This window comes from Lycorma delicatula, chromosome 12 (genome assembly GCF_047948215.1).
Source record: "Lycorma delicatula isolate Av1 chromosome 12, ASM4794821v1, whole genome shotgun sequence".
Taxonomy (NCBI): Eukaryota; Metazoa; Arthropoda; class Insecta; order Hemiptera; family Fulgoridae; genus Lycorma; species Lycorma delicatula.
Window position 1 is genome coordinate 63,042,155 of NC_134466.1, and position 16,447 is coordinate 63,058,601.

Consider the following 16,447-nt stretch of genomic DNA (forward strand, 5'->3'; position numbering starts at 1 on the left):
TAAGATCGATTAAAATCAATTCACACACAAGTCTATCAATTTAAAAAAAAAGAGGGCATAATTAATACAAACCTCTTCAGGATTAGAAAACGATTCCTGCAGATGTGCAGATGACCTTGCCAAGTCAAGTCCCACCTGACTTGGCAGGTCAGGTGGGACGAATATTCTGTAATATTTTATTACAGAATATCGTGTAATCCTTTCTGTTATGGACAAGGAAAGATAAGAAACAAGTATGAAATTATTTCACTGAAAAGCACAAAACATAATTAAAGAAGAAGCATTGTTATTTGTTATTTTAACGTGCGTTTTTTGTCAAGTGGCAATAGAAATGAATATTACTGTAAATTTGCTAGACAAGCCAGACATTTTATAAATAGTGGAATTATAGTAATGTATTTCTAAACAGTACCACTTTTGATCATTTTTGGTTACTACTGGTGTTGTTCTCCCAGATAACAGGGTTAAGATGACTTTACAGTATGTAGCCAAAATGCCGATGCTTTTTATGGAATCGATATTCATCCCGATTGGGGGTTGAATTACCGTACTGTGTATCCTTTACAAAGGTGTGGTGTCAGTGAGGCAATTATGCTATATGCTGCACCTGTCTGGGCTTACCGCTTGGCTTTTAGGTGTTATGCAAACATTTTGTTACGAGCCCAGCAACTCCTCTTTCTGGCTCTTATAAGCAGTTACAGAACAGTCTCGCAGGAGGTAATCTGTGTTATAGCCGAAGTCAAACCCAAGATGTCTTGGCTAATGAGTGTAAGGAACACTGCATTTCCAAGGTAAATAACCTATTGACATCAGAATGAAAGTAGGAGATGGAAGAGTGGAGCCTTGTCTTGGCAGGTCAGGTGGGACGAATCCCACACAGGTTGCTACACGCATGGGGTATATTTCCTATAGTGTCTGTTGTAGGTGCGATTAGATGGGTTTCCCCCAGTCAGTATATCGGTGAGTTTGGCTAGGTTTCATTTGGTGGATTCGAGTCAATGCCCGGATTTTGGGACCGATGATACAGTGGAGCATGTCCTGTTTGTCTGTCTCTATACGAGGTCGAACATTTGCGAGCTGTTAGGGAACTTGAGAGAATGCATTCCTTTCTGGATCTCCACATTAACTGGATGATCTGCAAGGAGTATTCTGTAGTGGCTGGTTTTCTTCGAGCCATTTTCTTTTTTTTTTTAGTATGGTTTTTTTTAAAAGAGGTGGAAGAGAACCCCATTTATGAGCGCCTGAGCAGTGTCGAGCTCACTAACAGGTTTTGCAAGATGTTATTAAATATTTATGTGTTCCTGCACACTACAGACTAAACCACCCCTGGCTACCCACCCTTCTTGATAGAGCTGGTGTGCATTACTCATGGAAGGGGGAAATACACCCTCACAGACATTCAAACACCATAGTTAACAGATACGGTTGGTTTTGTAGGTCTGCAGAGGGAGTTCAGATGAGGTATTTGATCACGGCAGGATCCCGGGTGGCTAGGGTTCCGGCCTAGGCATTGGATTGGTTGGAGGTAGGCATATTGGCATCGTGCCACGGTAATATTGGTATTGTTTGATTCGAATTGGGGAATTTACATCGGTGGCATCCTGACTGAGGCCTGGCTGATTACTGTGAGATGGAATCAGAGGGTCTAAAAACGACATCCAGTAAAGCCCTTTAGGGCTTGGAACAGAGGGTGTGGTGTGGCGACTGGTGACGTTACCGTTCTTCCCCCTACAGGGTTGGGATGCCCAGGTAACAAAACACTATTATTGAATGTTGATTTAAGGAATTCTAATACATCACATTCATCAATTTATTCCAGAGTTTGAATCAATGGTGGAGTAGAATGTAAGTTGACATTAGGATTGAAATGCAGGAATGAGGAGGTATAAGTCTGCTCACGTAAAAGAAAAGAGTATTTATTATAACTGAGATAGTCGTAATATGATGTGTTAGGGATTGTGATGGTTTTCTAGTAAATTCTATTAAGCATTTCTATCCCAGTATAGCTACTATCACAGCTCCTTTTAAGGAAAACAGGTGCTGAAATATTTTGTGATTGACATGGTAGTTTCCCTTTTGAGGAAGTTCCAGGTCAGTAAGTTACTTTTTTGAGTAAGTTTGTGGGATTTAGTGCTCTCACAACCAGTATAGAGTATTTAACAAATGAGTAACATTCCATCTTGGAGATTTAGTAGTAATTAATTTACCAATGCAACGGCAAGAATTGTTATGATTTAAACAAAAAGTTATTTATTAATTACTAGCAATCTGTATTCAGTTCATTATTTTAAAAATATTCTAAATGTTTTGTATATTCTTTTAAAAATTAAAAATAATATAATTATGTAAAGAAATGTATATTCCAATTAAAACAATTTGATCACATTGCATGTAAAATTTGGAAAATTAAGCCAAAATTACCTTAATATATTGTAGTACTTTTTTTTGTTCGATATAAAATAAGATATTAATTTATGGTATGTTTTACATTTAATATAAGTTTGTTGTTTGGAAACTTGATTCAGTAGTTATAATAAGGATTCTAAAGTACAGAAGTAATAAAATATGGAAACATGATGTTAATTATTAATATAATTAATGTTTAATTATTATTAAACATTATGTTAATCTATATCAGAGAGGACATCTGTGCATAACGCCTCTGTAATATATTTGTTCCGGACGATAACAAGAAAGTTTTTTCATGCTACAAAAAAAACTGTATCAGTAATTATACTGATGCAGTTAGTCTCATCAGTCTTTTTCATTAGTCTCATGCCACAGTTTTAAATTAGAAAGGATTTTATGTATCGGATCATTTTATGTGGTATACATTTGAGATCATTCTCTGCACCTCACACTAGAAATTTATCTTCTTTTAAAAGTATTATTTTCATTTGCTTTCAAAACACCAGTAATGTATGACTGAATATCATGCAGAGTTTTTTTTGTACATTCTATGCTCTGTGTTTTTTTAATTAGACACTGTATCAGTGTCGTGAAGAGCCGTGCAGGTATACGGTTGAATAGTGATCTTTACCGAGGTGTATAATTTTTGATATGTTAATAAATGACTTCAGCAAAACAAGTCTTCAGCAGCTACAATGCTTGATAATACTTGTTCGCCGGTATGTTGATAGAAGATAACGCAGGGATGTTATGTGAGATTAACTAAATTGCTGACACTCGACAATGTTGATTCTGACATCCAATTACATAGCTGTTATCTAATGCTCACATGTACAATTAACACAATTGTGTTATTAGGTTTTACATTTAGTATTCATTTAGGGTCCAAAAATCTTCCTTAAGATTCTTCTTTCAAAAGATTTCTTACGTTAAACTTTCCTAAACACTCCCTTGCATATAAGGCTTCTGGGCAAATCGCTGTTTTGTAGCGTCGTAGTTTAGCTTTATAGGTTCAGAATTCAGGTAGAGATTGCACATCCATAAATATAAACACAAGGATAGAATAAGATATTTAATTTCACTTATAAACACCAGTTAATGATCAGACAGCACAATTTTCTATCTTAAAAGCTCAATCTGACTGAGGGAGTGCCAAGATTTGATATGAAACTTTATAGAGGAATTTACGTAGACATAATAAACATTTCTTACAAACTTAATACTTCCTATTGACTGCAAAAACAAATCAATCACTACCAGTCTGTATACAGATCAAGAATAAATGACTGAATGTAAACGACGGTAATTGTTTTGTTGTCATAAACATTGTTTCATGCCGATCTCCGTGGCAGATAGTTAACTTTTATCAGGAGGTTCTGGGCTCGAATACTGGTCAAGCATGTCATTTTACAAAAACTATGCTATTTTGTAGCATGTCATGCTACAAAATTGAATCATCCTTGAGTAAATGCAAGCAGCCATAAGCTTGAGGTTACTGTAGAAAGATTAATAAATAGTATATGATTATACCATGCCGTACTACTTTTAACCACTTTTTTAACCGTGTATAAATTATGAACATTTTTCAGAATAACTAATCTAAACCATACTTTTATAAATTTCCCTTTTATTATTACTACATTATAAAATACATTATAAAATACTTAAATTTCTTATGATATTTAATCAGCAGTTTAAAAAACTAACAATAATATACAGGAAATTAATGAAACTGAAAAATTCAAATACTCTGGAGAGATTATTGAAGTCAACATCCCTCAGAAACAAGCCATTAGGTCCAAAATCAGTAAAAGGGCTAGCTTATCGATTAACAAAGAATACTTGCGATAAAAATTAATATCACCGAATGCTAATCTATAGTACTACTGTACAGTCATTTCATCGGAACCTCTACATCCAACCGAATGTCTGATGTTTGACAAACTTCTAATCGACAAAAAAACGAAGAATACTCAAAAAAAGTCCATCAAACACAGAAAAGAAGACACAATAATGAACTTTACATGGAAAAACTATCAGATTTAATCAGAAAAATAAGAATCACCTTTTATGGTAATCTACAAAGAATGAACCCCCTATTTATACACAGAGACTGAAAAATACATAGAAGAAATGAAAATAACACATCAAGTCATCAAAGAACATTTACTATGAGAAAGAATCTCAAAATATTTCAGGTTTCCAGGAGAAAAAAACACTGAAGAAATATTTATCCGGACAGAAGAAAAAAGAAAATACTGTAAAATTGTACATAAAAGCAATTTGATTACAGCAACATCAAAACTACAATTTAACCAAACACAAATTGTGTAAACCTATGACACCAAATACTGATACTAATAGTTAGTACCTTGATAAAGGTTCCATTTTTACTCTAATTTAAAGCTGAATTGCTAATAGCACATTGTTTCTCTATTTTATGTCTTGTTTCCTATCATTCTAAAGAGCTGTTACTATGTATTTGTTTTCATAGTTTTGATTGCTTCGTAAGTTGAGTTTGCATTAATTTTGTTATTTCTTTGTATAATCTATTCTCTTTAATCGTTTCTATAATTTTACTATTATTTTTGTGTAATTTTCAGTGGTTTTTTTATTTCCAACTGTATCTGTGGATGTGAATGTACGTAAATAAATAAGAGTTGTTTACTATAACCTAACTTTAGTAATTTTTTATGCGAGTAAATGATATTCATGTTGTTATTTTTATTATTTACTAGCGTCTTAAAATATTACCGATATAAAAATTAGACATTGTAAATGAAAATTATTAGTTCAACAAAACCTGTTCGTTATGTGTAAATGACAGTGGTATAATTAAACTTTTTTTTAAATAATTTAGCCGATAGCAATTCAGACAGTGATTCTCATCATTTTCTTGGGAATATTACTGATGATGAGCACGATGAGGAACAGGATTTACAGCCTTCCTGCTCGGCTAGGTAAATGACCTCGAATATCTGTTGCTAAAAAAAAGACAAAACATTGGGCTTAGAACAGCTGATGTATGATGTTACCATAAAGCTTTGCAACGCTCAACTATTTACTGGTACTCCAGGAATAAACTTCCCGATCGATGACCCTGACAATGTATATTCATTATTTTTACCTAATAAATTAATTGATATTTTAGTGAACCAGACTAACCTTTATGTCAAAAATTACTTATAATGTGGTCAAAATAATAAGGTTTTTGTTTGCGGAAACACACTGATAATTAAGAGATGCTTCTGTTTGTAGCTGTATATATGCTATCAGAAATTACTTGGTGACCGTAAATTGAAAGTTATTAAACAAACAAGCCGCTTTTTACAAGGATTTGGATTTGGACTAAGGGAAGATCTCTGTATAGATTTATACAGGATCTGGGGGGATGGTATGCCTCGAGTTCATTTTTAAGGGCGGCGGGTGCCCAAGTGCTCACCAACCATGTGAATTTGATGCAATATCTGTTCAGGTTTCGCCTAGCGGCTGATGAGTTGTGTGTCTGCGGGGAGGTCCAGTCGAACGAACATCTAATGTTCGACTGCCCTGCTCTTGGGGGGGGGGCAGAGACCGGGCCACCCTGGAACTTAGAGGTCAGGGGAAAAACTGGCCGCTCATAAACGGCGAGTCGATGCGGCGTGAGCCGCATTGTCGGACCGTGTGGGAGTCCTCGATGAGGTTGCGATGTTCAACCGTCATCGTTAGATTGTTTAATTTAAATGGGATTTATTGATTCCTGTAGCGTGTCTGTGGGAAGTCTTCCTTGAAATAATGGCTGCCATCAGCCAGTAATAAGCTTCAAGCGCTTTAAATGGTGGACAGGCACTAGCTGGCAAACAGCGACCGAGGCGTGGCAGCTTAAATTGCCGTCTTTTTAACTTATAACTATTTTAGTTTTAAATTGTAACAAGGGGTGCGCCTCCCCGATCTAGTTTTAATGTGATAAGTGAGCGGTATGGGCACATAAAGCGGGTGCTGTACGGCACCCGGCTTAACCGCTCACGCAAGATAGGAGCATTAGGAATAACGAGGTCGCAAATCTGTTTTTGTGGCACAGTAGCCGTTATTTGGCACGGAACATTTGGTGTATGCTCTAGGGCGACCGAATGGGGTGGTGGCGGGAGAGATGCCAGCTAACCAAAACTCTTGGATTTGGAAAAATTGTATCCCATAAGAGTCAAACTTATGTCGCGTTTCCTCCATTTTATTGATGATAATAACGCTAATCCATCTCCAAAAAATAAAACCGATTATTGAGTATCGTGTTAACGTTTCAAAGAAGTATACATACCAAAAAAAAATTTAGCGAAAAGGAATTGCAATATTATGCTATTAATATGATGTCGGTCTTTGTGCTTCTTTTAGAAATTTCCACACCGAGAAGGATACAAAAATATTTCTTAAAAAATTTTCGTACTTCAAAAACTTAAATTCATTTTAAAAAAATAATTATTTATAAATAGTTTTAAATTGAAATATAGTAACAGCTCTGTGAATTGGCAAATGCGAATGTATGTTGTGTGAACTTGATCCGATTAACTAAATTTATAAATATACATAAACTATTTTCATAAAAAAATATTTATTACTGGTTTTTAGGGTAGTGTCCATTTTTACCGTATAAGAATGGATGAAGTAACATTATTTCCCTTGTTCAAAATATAAAATAAAAAAAAGTTACAATATATAATTAGTAAACATAATACCTGCAATTTATAAATAAAACAGTTGTAATTAAAGGTTTCTACAAAATAAGTGAAAGTTCTTAAACAAAAAAAATGAATTGTTAAAGACCGAGATCAATTAAAATTTGAACTTACCATCTTAAAAATGACAAAACAATAAAAATAATTAAATATAATACTACAACAAATGAACACTTGTACTAGTGCATTCAAATTCAGTATTCTAGATTTAGTAATATCAAAAAGATACAAGAATATGAAGATGATGTAAATAATGTTTATATTGTAGTATGGAATATTCTATCACCTTGAAATTATATTCAAAACTCTTCAGTTCGTACAAGCCTGTATGGGTGTGTGTGTTTTTTAAATAAAAAATTTATTTATCTAATGGTTGAAAGTGACCTGATACGACACGAGTCGCAAGTCGCTTATGAAAACAACGCAACCGACTTAAGAATAACAAGTCTCATGCCAGGCTTACAAGGAGAACTGAAGACTGGAAATAAATGGTTTCCCAAAATGCAGATAATATTCAGCCGTGTAAGAACTTCATATCACTCTCAGAGAAAGTAATTCTGGCCGTTAATTTTAGTATCTGAGGTATTTTAGATGTATTATAACTACAATAAAGACTGGGGCAAATGTAACAGAAAATTAATGTGGCCGTTGTAAAACAAGGAGGTGTTATCTTGCTGTTTTAAACCGATTTTATCTGTTTATTTAAAACATGCCACCAGGCTAGGATATGTTGTTAACGAAACTCAACAGAATAATAATGCCGGAGACAGTTTTGAGTGAGTTACCGAAGATAAAATATAACCGATTCAGTAAAATAATATCGGTGTGTTAATATTTTCTTTTCATAGAAACATACATTTTTGTAATTTTTTTCTAGTGAAAAGATAGTGCGGTCAAAAAAACCCCTCTCTCTTCCGGTAACATGTACTAATGAATGCTCGTTCTCCACAATAGTCAAAACGATTGCGTGTAACAAGTCGGGGGGATGGAAGATTACTGTTAATCCTGATAAGTTTTAGATATGGCGAGAAAGAAAAATCGATTAGCTTTATAACAATTCATAACTTTTATTGGAGTGTAAATGTGTGTGTTAAGTATAAATGTGAATTATGAAAAAAATTATACTAACATTATGATTATAACGTGTATTTGTAAGTCTGGCAACTCTGTCAACGGTTGCTAGGAAACCGATTCGGTTTCCTAGCCACCGTACGTTGTATGAAGAAGTGCTGAAGGGAAGGGGGGGACCCCTTCCTCACTTCGTCCACATACAACCGCTCAAGGTTACACAGTTAGAACACGTAAATTACTGTAGAACCCTTATATTACTGTATTTTATAAAATTATAACTTAGCAAAAATATAAAATTAAACCCTTTAACACTACAAACGTTTTCATCACCGATGTATTTCTTTTTTTATATTCTATTTCTTTTTTTATATTTATTTATATTATTTCAATGGAAATAATATAAATGACTTACAAGCATTTTTTTCAATATTTATATTTAAGTCAAATATTGAATTCAAGACCTGTCACTTTTGTAGTGTATGAAACCTATCTAAACAATTGCCGATGGTGTTGTCTAACATGAGACTCGAACCTGACACCTTCAATATATCAGTACGTTTTTAAAATCTTTTATTATGAATTTATATATATGTCGATGTAAATAATATTTATTTGAATAAGAAACCAATAGATTGTGATTCTAATTTTTATAGACGTTGACCATGAGATTATGTAAAATGTAACAGAATTGATCCCTTTAGGTTACAGAAATTTTTTTTTGAGCGACGTGCGGGTAAGGCATAAATAAAGCTGTAAATTACCATTTGTGTGCAAAACGAGAATCAACTCAAATCTTCAATAAATTAATCTGTTTGTAATGATAATTCAAGCCAGGAATCGAATCTAGAATCTTAAAATTACGATTTTGGTGGGGGGGAAGAAGCGATACTCTGATGGGAATACCTTGTGATCTGATGTGTGTCCAAGTTAAAATCGATTCCGAGAATTATAAAAATGTTGAACTTGATAACTCTAAATATAACTTTTTAGCGGGCATCTGTGGTGCGAGTGGTAGCGTCTCGGCCTTTCATTCGGAGGTCCCTGGTTCGAATCCCGTTCAGATATGGCATTTTCACACGCCACAGGATTCAAAATGTATCATTTTATTCCATCCTCTGAAGCAATGCCTAAAACGTTGGTCCCGGAGGCATAAAGAAAAATTGAACGTTTTGTACTACAAACAGCTAATCCTACCCTACTAAACGGTATTTGTGTGTGTGTGCGCGCGCACGCGCGTTCCCCTTAGCTTAGCACCGAAATCTACCGATCACTAGCGGAAAATCCCATTTCGTTAGTACATGTCTCGTGGTGGTTAGGTGTATACTTGTGCATATTATATATACCGTGTACATATCGATATATAAGCGAAATATATATCGAAATTTTGGGAAATTTAGTACTTTTTAACCGGATCCGAATTTTTGGATGAAAATTGCAAATATCTCGAAAACGGTCGGTCCTAGCGCTCTGAAAAAATTGTTCGACCCCCCTAGACAACACCCCATCCGCTCCCACTGGCACTAATTGCATGATAATATTTTCAAGTGCTCCCGGGGCGCCGTTCGGGAATTGGGGATGGGGTGCCACCGTAATATCTCGGCAACCGCTCGTCCGATTTTCACGATTCAAACGGCGTATGTATCAGCAGGTCGAGCCTTAGGTGTTTAACGCATCGCATACACTCTTGATCGACCGGATGTTGGTTATCCGAAAATTAAATCGTTTAGCCCTACGTTTTGATTCCACTCACCCACCGTAAAACGTGCCGATCCGATCTTTCGATAAATACGTTCAAACCTGTGCGCTAGCGCAGCTTTAAATTATAAACTTATGAAGACTAAAAAATAGAAAATTAAAAATATATAAAAAAAAGTTTTTAAAAACAACTCTTAAATTAAACGCACTAAAATGTAAAAAAATATTTTAGGACGGTATCTCAGAATGGATTTGACGGTGATATGTAAGATTATGTGAAAATCATAACTTTGATGTTTTTGCCAATTTTTTTCTTATAAGTGATGAATGGCCTAATGAGTGGGGGGCAAACACGCATAAGAAAAAATTGGCAAAAACATCAAATTTTTAATTTGAAGTTATGATTTTCACATAAACTTACAATCAAATTATTTTTTACTTTTAGTGAGTTTAATTACGGGTGGTGTTTTAAAATTTTTTTCATATTTTTTTATTTGTGTCATTGTTTTTCTTCATAAAATAATGAACTATAACCAACAATCCTTTTCGGCACGCGCCGGAAAGCGGAGTAGATTTCAACGGTGTTAAGTAGGGGATAAAAAAAGGTTTCCACCTTAAATTTAATAAAAACTTTTAAAAAAAAGTTTTATATGTAATTTTATGATATTTTGTCTTCGAAACCTCATTTTTTCACCCCCTGGGCCAACGGTTGGTTATATTAAGAAACTTTACTAAGATAAGTTTTAGGCCCTTATCCAAAGAATAGTAGGAACTTCAAACGAATTCGATATTTTATTTAATAAGAAAGTTATAACGATATTTTGTTTTTTCGAAAAATCACCCCATTTCCACCCCCATGGTCCGATTTTGCCCATTAAAAAACTTGACCAAGATTTTGAGTCGTTATACTTTATGTATCAATTTGAAAGTGATTGGAGCAAAATTACAGCAGTTATCGTGTCCACAAGAAAGTGAAATATATATATATATATATATATATATATATATATATATATATATATATATAAACTATTGAATTGACGATGGTTTTGGGGTCTGGGGGATGTGAATCGCGAAGATATGTCGAAATTTTCGGGAAGTCGAATCATGGTACCCATTACAATAGGAAGCTTTCTTATGAAATACCTAAAAGTAGGCACCGGAATGCACCGATCACTAGCTGAAAATCCCGATTAGTTAGTATCAATTCCTACAGTTAAATTTCTAAGAGCTAATCAATTTTGGACACCTAATAATGCCATTCCAAGACGCCGCCCGCTAGGGCAAACCGCCCAAAGGGCCTAGCTACGGAGACGTGCCTGAGGCATCCCCTGCAGCTAGTGAATATACAAGAATGAAGTATAAAATGTCTAAACAAATATAGATTAAACTTCACACATTACTTTATGTTGTTATTAATAAAAAATAATGTGTCTCTCTCTCTCTCTCTACGCGCGCGCGCGCGTGTGTGTGTGAGGGGGGTGCGCGCGCATTTGCATTGTAGGTGTGCTTACTGTATACGTAGTAATCACAGTTTTTTTTTGTCATGACAAATACAGAAATTCAAATAAATAAATATTAGCTGTTTTTTTGGTCTTCAGTCATTTGACTGGTTTGAAGCAGCTATCCAAGATTCCCTATTTAGTGCTAGTTGTTTCATTTCAGTATACCCTCTACACCCTACATCCCTAACAATTTGTTTTACATATTCCAAACGTGGCCTGCCTACACAATTTTTTCCTTCTATCTGACCTTCCAATAATAAGTCTGTCTCTTCTTTTAACTATATTTTTCCAAATGCTTCTTCCTTCATCTATTTGCCGCAATACCTCTTCATTTGTCACTTTATCCACCCGTCTGATTTTTAACATTCTCCTATAGCACCGCATTTCAAAAGCTTCTAATCTTTTCTTCTCAGATACTCCGATCGTCCAAGTTTCACTTCCATATAAAGCGACACTCCAAACATATACTTTCAAAAATCTTTGCCTGACATTTAAATTAATTTTTGATGTAAACAAATTATATTTCTTACTGAAGGCTCGTTTCACTTGTGCTATTTGACATTTTATATCGCTCCTGCTTCGTCCATCTTTAGTAATTCTACTTCCCAAATAACAAAATTCCTCTGCCTCCATAATCTTTTCTCTTCCTATTTTCACATTCAGCGGTCCATCTTTGTTATTTCTACTACATTTCATTACTTTTGTTTTGTTCTTGTTTATTTTCATGCGATAGTTCTTGTGTAGGACTTCATCTATGCCGTTCATTGTTTCTTAAATTCTTAATCCAGACATATGCATCAAAATTGGTATATAGAACTAGGAAATCAACTGGAATTTTGTATTGTAGTTGTATGATGGCAAAGGTCATTTTTTCAAAGCCCTCTTTGAATTTCTTTTTATGCATTTAAATTTAAATCATTCAAAAATTATGATTTGTATTTAAAAATATGTTCAATTTTAGTTTGGTAAAACAAAACAGAAGTGTCATTATGTGCCGCCAACAGATTTTAAGAGCAGCAGAGTGATTGACTTTTTTTTGCTTTATGATTTCACTACATAAGCTTTAAGCTTGCCTATGGGATATGAAAATGAAATTTTGAACCATATGACAAATACCATGTCCGACAGGGATTCGAACCTGGGACCTCCGAATGAAAGGCTGAGATGCTACCACTTCACCATAGAAAACACATGATCTCTGGCCATCATAGTGAAGTAAAATTTTACTTCACTGACCGAGACAGTAAACATATATGCCTGTAGTTTTAATATTTTTAATTATATTTCATAAGAATAGTGAATATATTCTGAATAGTGTTAGTTTTTTTGTTATAAAACTGTCATGAGTGATCCATTGAAGCAGTATTAATATATAATATGATAATTAGTTTACTTCAATCCCACAAACCACTACTCTGCTTGATTCATTTAAACCAGTGGTTCTTAACTGGGGTTGTGGGAAGGTATTTTTGGGGGTGCGGGAGAAGCCTCTAACAATATACATATATTATTTTTGCGATATTTGAAAAGTATGTATTTGAATTTTCAATGACATCAACCAATTGTTTTTTGTCTAGTCATTAAGAAAAATAATAATGTTATAAAAAATTTACATTTTAAAAAAATAAACAATAAATTTCACTAAAAAATGTGTTTTTCTAAACCTAAAAATCAAAATGTATTTTTCAATGGGGTGCGGCTCACTTAAAAGGTTAAGAAACTCTGATTTAAACTAACTATTGTCAGAACATTAAAACAAAAATAAACCTGAAATTCTAGCTGAAATGAAAATGTATAAGAAGCTGAGATCTCAATGTTCTGCTATGATAATATGAAATAATGGTTCCATATCAAACAAAGCCAACAAAAAATTTTTTTTTGTTATTGACTATATGTAAAAATAGTATTATGGGAGTGGTAAACCAGTTATAATTGAGTTTTATAATGACTCAAAAAGTGCTGTTGGTACGTTTAATGAAAAATCCTCCCCTATGTCTTGCTCAAGAAAAACTAAGAGAGGCCTCGCTGTGTATTCTGTGCCATAATAAATAGTACTGATTAATTCATATTGATAGATCTTCATCAGTCAATTAAAAATAAGAAGAAACTGATGCCAAGGAGAAATATCAGTATCCAGCTGACAAAAACACCCTTTCAAGAGATGTAAAAATATCATGAGCATAATACTGAAAATGTTCTTGCTATGGCCACTAAAATTGGAGATGATATTTCTCAAACATCACCATCAAAAACTTTTGTGTTTTTTGTCAGAAAAAATAAGAAGGAAGACATGTTTTGTGTGCACTAAAAGTACATTATCATATTGCAAAAAGTACATTTTGCAAAAAGTGAAATTCAGCACTAACACACTGAATTTCTGCAGTGTGTTAAGAAATTTCTGCAATTTGTTGTATATTTTTGTTGGTGCTGCAGGAAATAAAAGGAAAGTCAAAAATCTTTGTAAAACACTATTCTGTTACACTGTTAAATAAAATAACATTTTATTTAGATCGGAATGAATAAAATTTTTTTAAGCATTAATTTACTTTTTTTATATTTTTCAGGAGTAGATTGTCAGACCAATCTTATGAACAGTGTGTTTTGTAAATACTTTACAGAAAAAGTTATTTGAAAATTTATAAGTTGTTAAGTGCCATAATCATAATTGTTGTAGTTGACTTGACATGAATTACAAATCACTTTTAATTGACATAGCCATCCTAAAAACAGTGATAGCTTACTAGGGAAAGTGCGGGGTGATATGGTTCCTGTTTTATTCACTGAACCAAAAAATAAATGGTTGCATATCAGCACAATTAGCCTACCAAAGTATAGATAAAATTCAGCTATACTAGCAAACCTTCACTCTGTTCCTGCAGGGATTGGATGTCATTATTCTTAGAGAAAACAGTTCTGATTAGTGCTACTTTTACCTAAGTTAGTTTACATACATCATAGCTATAAGATAAACATGACAGCCAGTATGAAGCAACAAATTAATGTACCCCTTTCATTTGTGAAACAATGTTATATACATTGTTTCATTTTATACAAATGGAGCAGTAGTTAGAGAAAATCTTTGATCAATATTTATCGTGTTTTAGTCTAAAAAAAAAATAAATGTTCAGATTTTTCATGTGAGGAATCAAATTTTCAAAAAGCTCTGATCACTTTTTAAATGAAGGATGTAGCAAGAATTTGTAAATCAGTTACAAAACAGTAAGTTGTGGATGACATATCTGATCTGAAGATTAGGCTCCTACAGTACAAAATATGAGTTTGTGCACTATGTCTGTCGCATAGGCCAATACGTATATCTCTTATCACTGGTTGTCCATCTGTCACAAACATTTTTATGCAAATTAGAAAAAGTATTTATTTTAATTTGCAATGCAGTTGACTCCGGTTTATTGGGACACAACAGGACTGGAGCATTTTGGCCCACTTAAACAGCTGGCCCTAATAAACAACTTCGTAAATTGTAGCTTATATGTACTCTATTGCATTAAACATAATACCCATACACATTCTATATGCAAGTTCTACCAACATACACACGAGGTATGGTATAATGCAGTCGCAAAAATTTAATGTGAAAACCAAATTCTAAATTGGTTAATGTAGTTCAAATAACCTCTTCATGTAGCTTACTGTTAAAAATATGTATTGTACTGTTTAAGTAGGCTGCATGTAGTAACGAAACTAACTGAAAGGAAATGATTGATCATTATTTTTTAGTGCCTTCAGATCTCAAAATAAAATAAAATGTTTTTTGTGTCCAATGTTTAAATAAAATAGATAGCCATGTATACACAGCATAAAAGTCTCACCTGATTGTTCTCTTTGAAACAATTTGTTCAACCTGTACTGTCATTTTCGTTTTAATGATTTACAGTCATCAAAATTTGTACAGATTTTCTACTCCAATTGAGGGACTGCCGCCTTCCCTTCCATCCTGCATAAAAAACCATTGAGGTCCACAATAAATTTTTTTCATCTTGAATTACAACTTGTATTTCTGGTTCATTTTCAACATCATTGGTTTTATCCATTGTGCTCCATGTAGGCTGGCATTTTTCTATAACAGCGATGTCGTATTTCTTTATTTGTATGCATTCATTATTTTTGTCAATTTACATGAATTATAATTTATAAGTTGATAATTTTCAACTTGTTGCAGTGACATGTTACTGTCATGTCCCTGCATATTTTCTGGCTCTTCTTCTGGATTAGAAAAACCACATCGGGCAAAACAATTTTTTATTGTTGTTTTACTTCTCCCCCAGCTGTTGATTATGAACTGAATTGCTTGCAACAAGTTGACTCTTGCACTTACTTTTGTAGCTGTAGAGCTCGAATTCAGTAAATTTTCCTCTATTTCTAGAAGAAGAATGTGGTTCACCAACTTACATTGGTAAATAGACTTCATATTTTTTATAATTCCTATGTCTAATTGTTGGATGAGGCTTGTTGTATTTGACAGTAAAAATTCAATAGTAATGTTTTTTTAAACAGTTTGGTCGCAGATGAGCAGCACAATTGTCAATTAGAAGTATAGTGTTTCTTTCTGCAAATTTTTTCTGCAACTCAACATCCTGATTGCTAAGTCATTCTGAAACGATTGCATTTGTCATCTAAGCGTTTTTATTAGAAATGTAATGTACCAGCAAACTGTTCATTCTAGGCCATTTAAAACAACAAGGCTTGGCAGCCTTCCCAATTATGAGTTTTCATTTGTCACTTCCCAACATATTAGCACAACAAAGCACAGTAACATTGTCCGTAGATTTTTGAATCCAGACAACACTTCATGTTTGTAGCACAAGGACCAATCCGGTGTAGCACGATAATACAGTCTCATTTAATCGGTGTTGTAAATGACAATGGCAGAAAAATTCTGAAGAATTTCAGGGAGTTTGATAGATTTCTATGAAGCAGCATTTTCTGTATCAGCACTCAGTTTTTTACCATGAGCTTCATATATTTTATCTGATTTCTCATTTTCCAACAAGATAACAAGCCTTCCACTGCTTTAAATTTGTTATGATTAAACTTTTT

The 16,447-nt window shown here is 33.7% G+C and overlaps 1 protein-coding gene across 4 annotated transcripts in view; it reads left to right on the forward strand.

Moving 5' to 3' along the window:
- Positions 1-16,447, forward strand: part of LOC142332976 (uncharacterized) — a 56,541-nt gene that overhangs the window by 6,402 nt on the left and 33,692 nt on the right. The gene's annotated exons all lie outside the window — the stretch shown is intronic.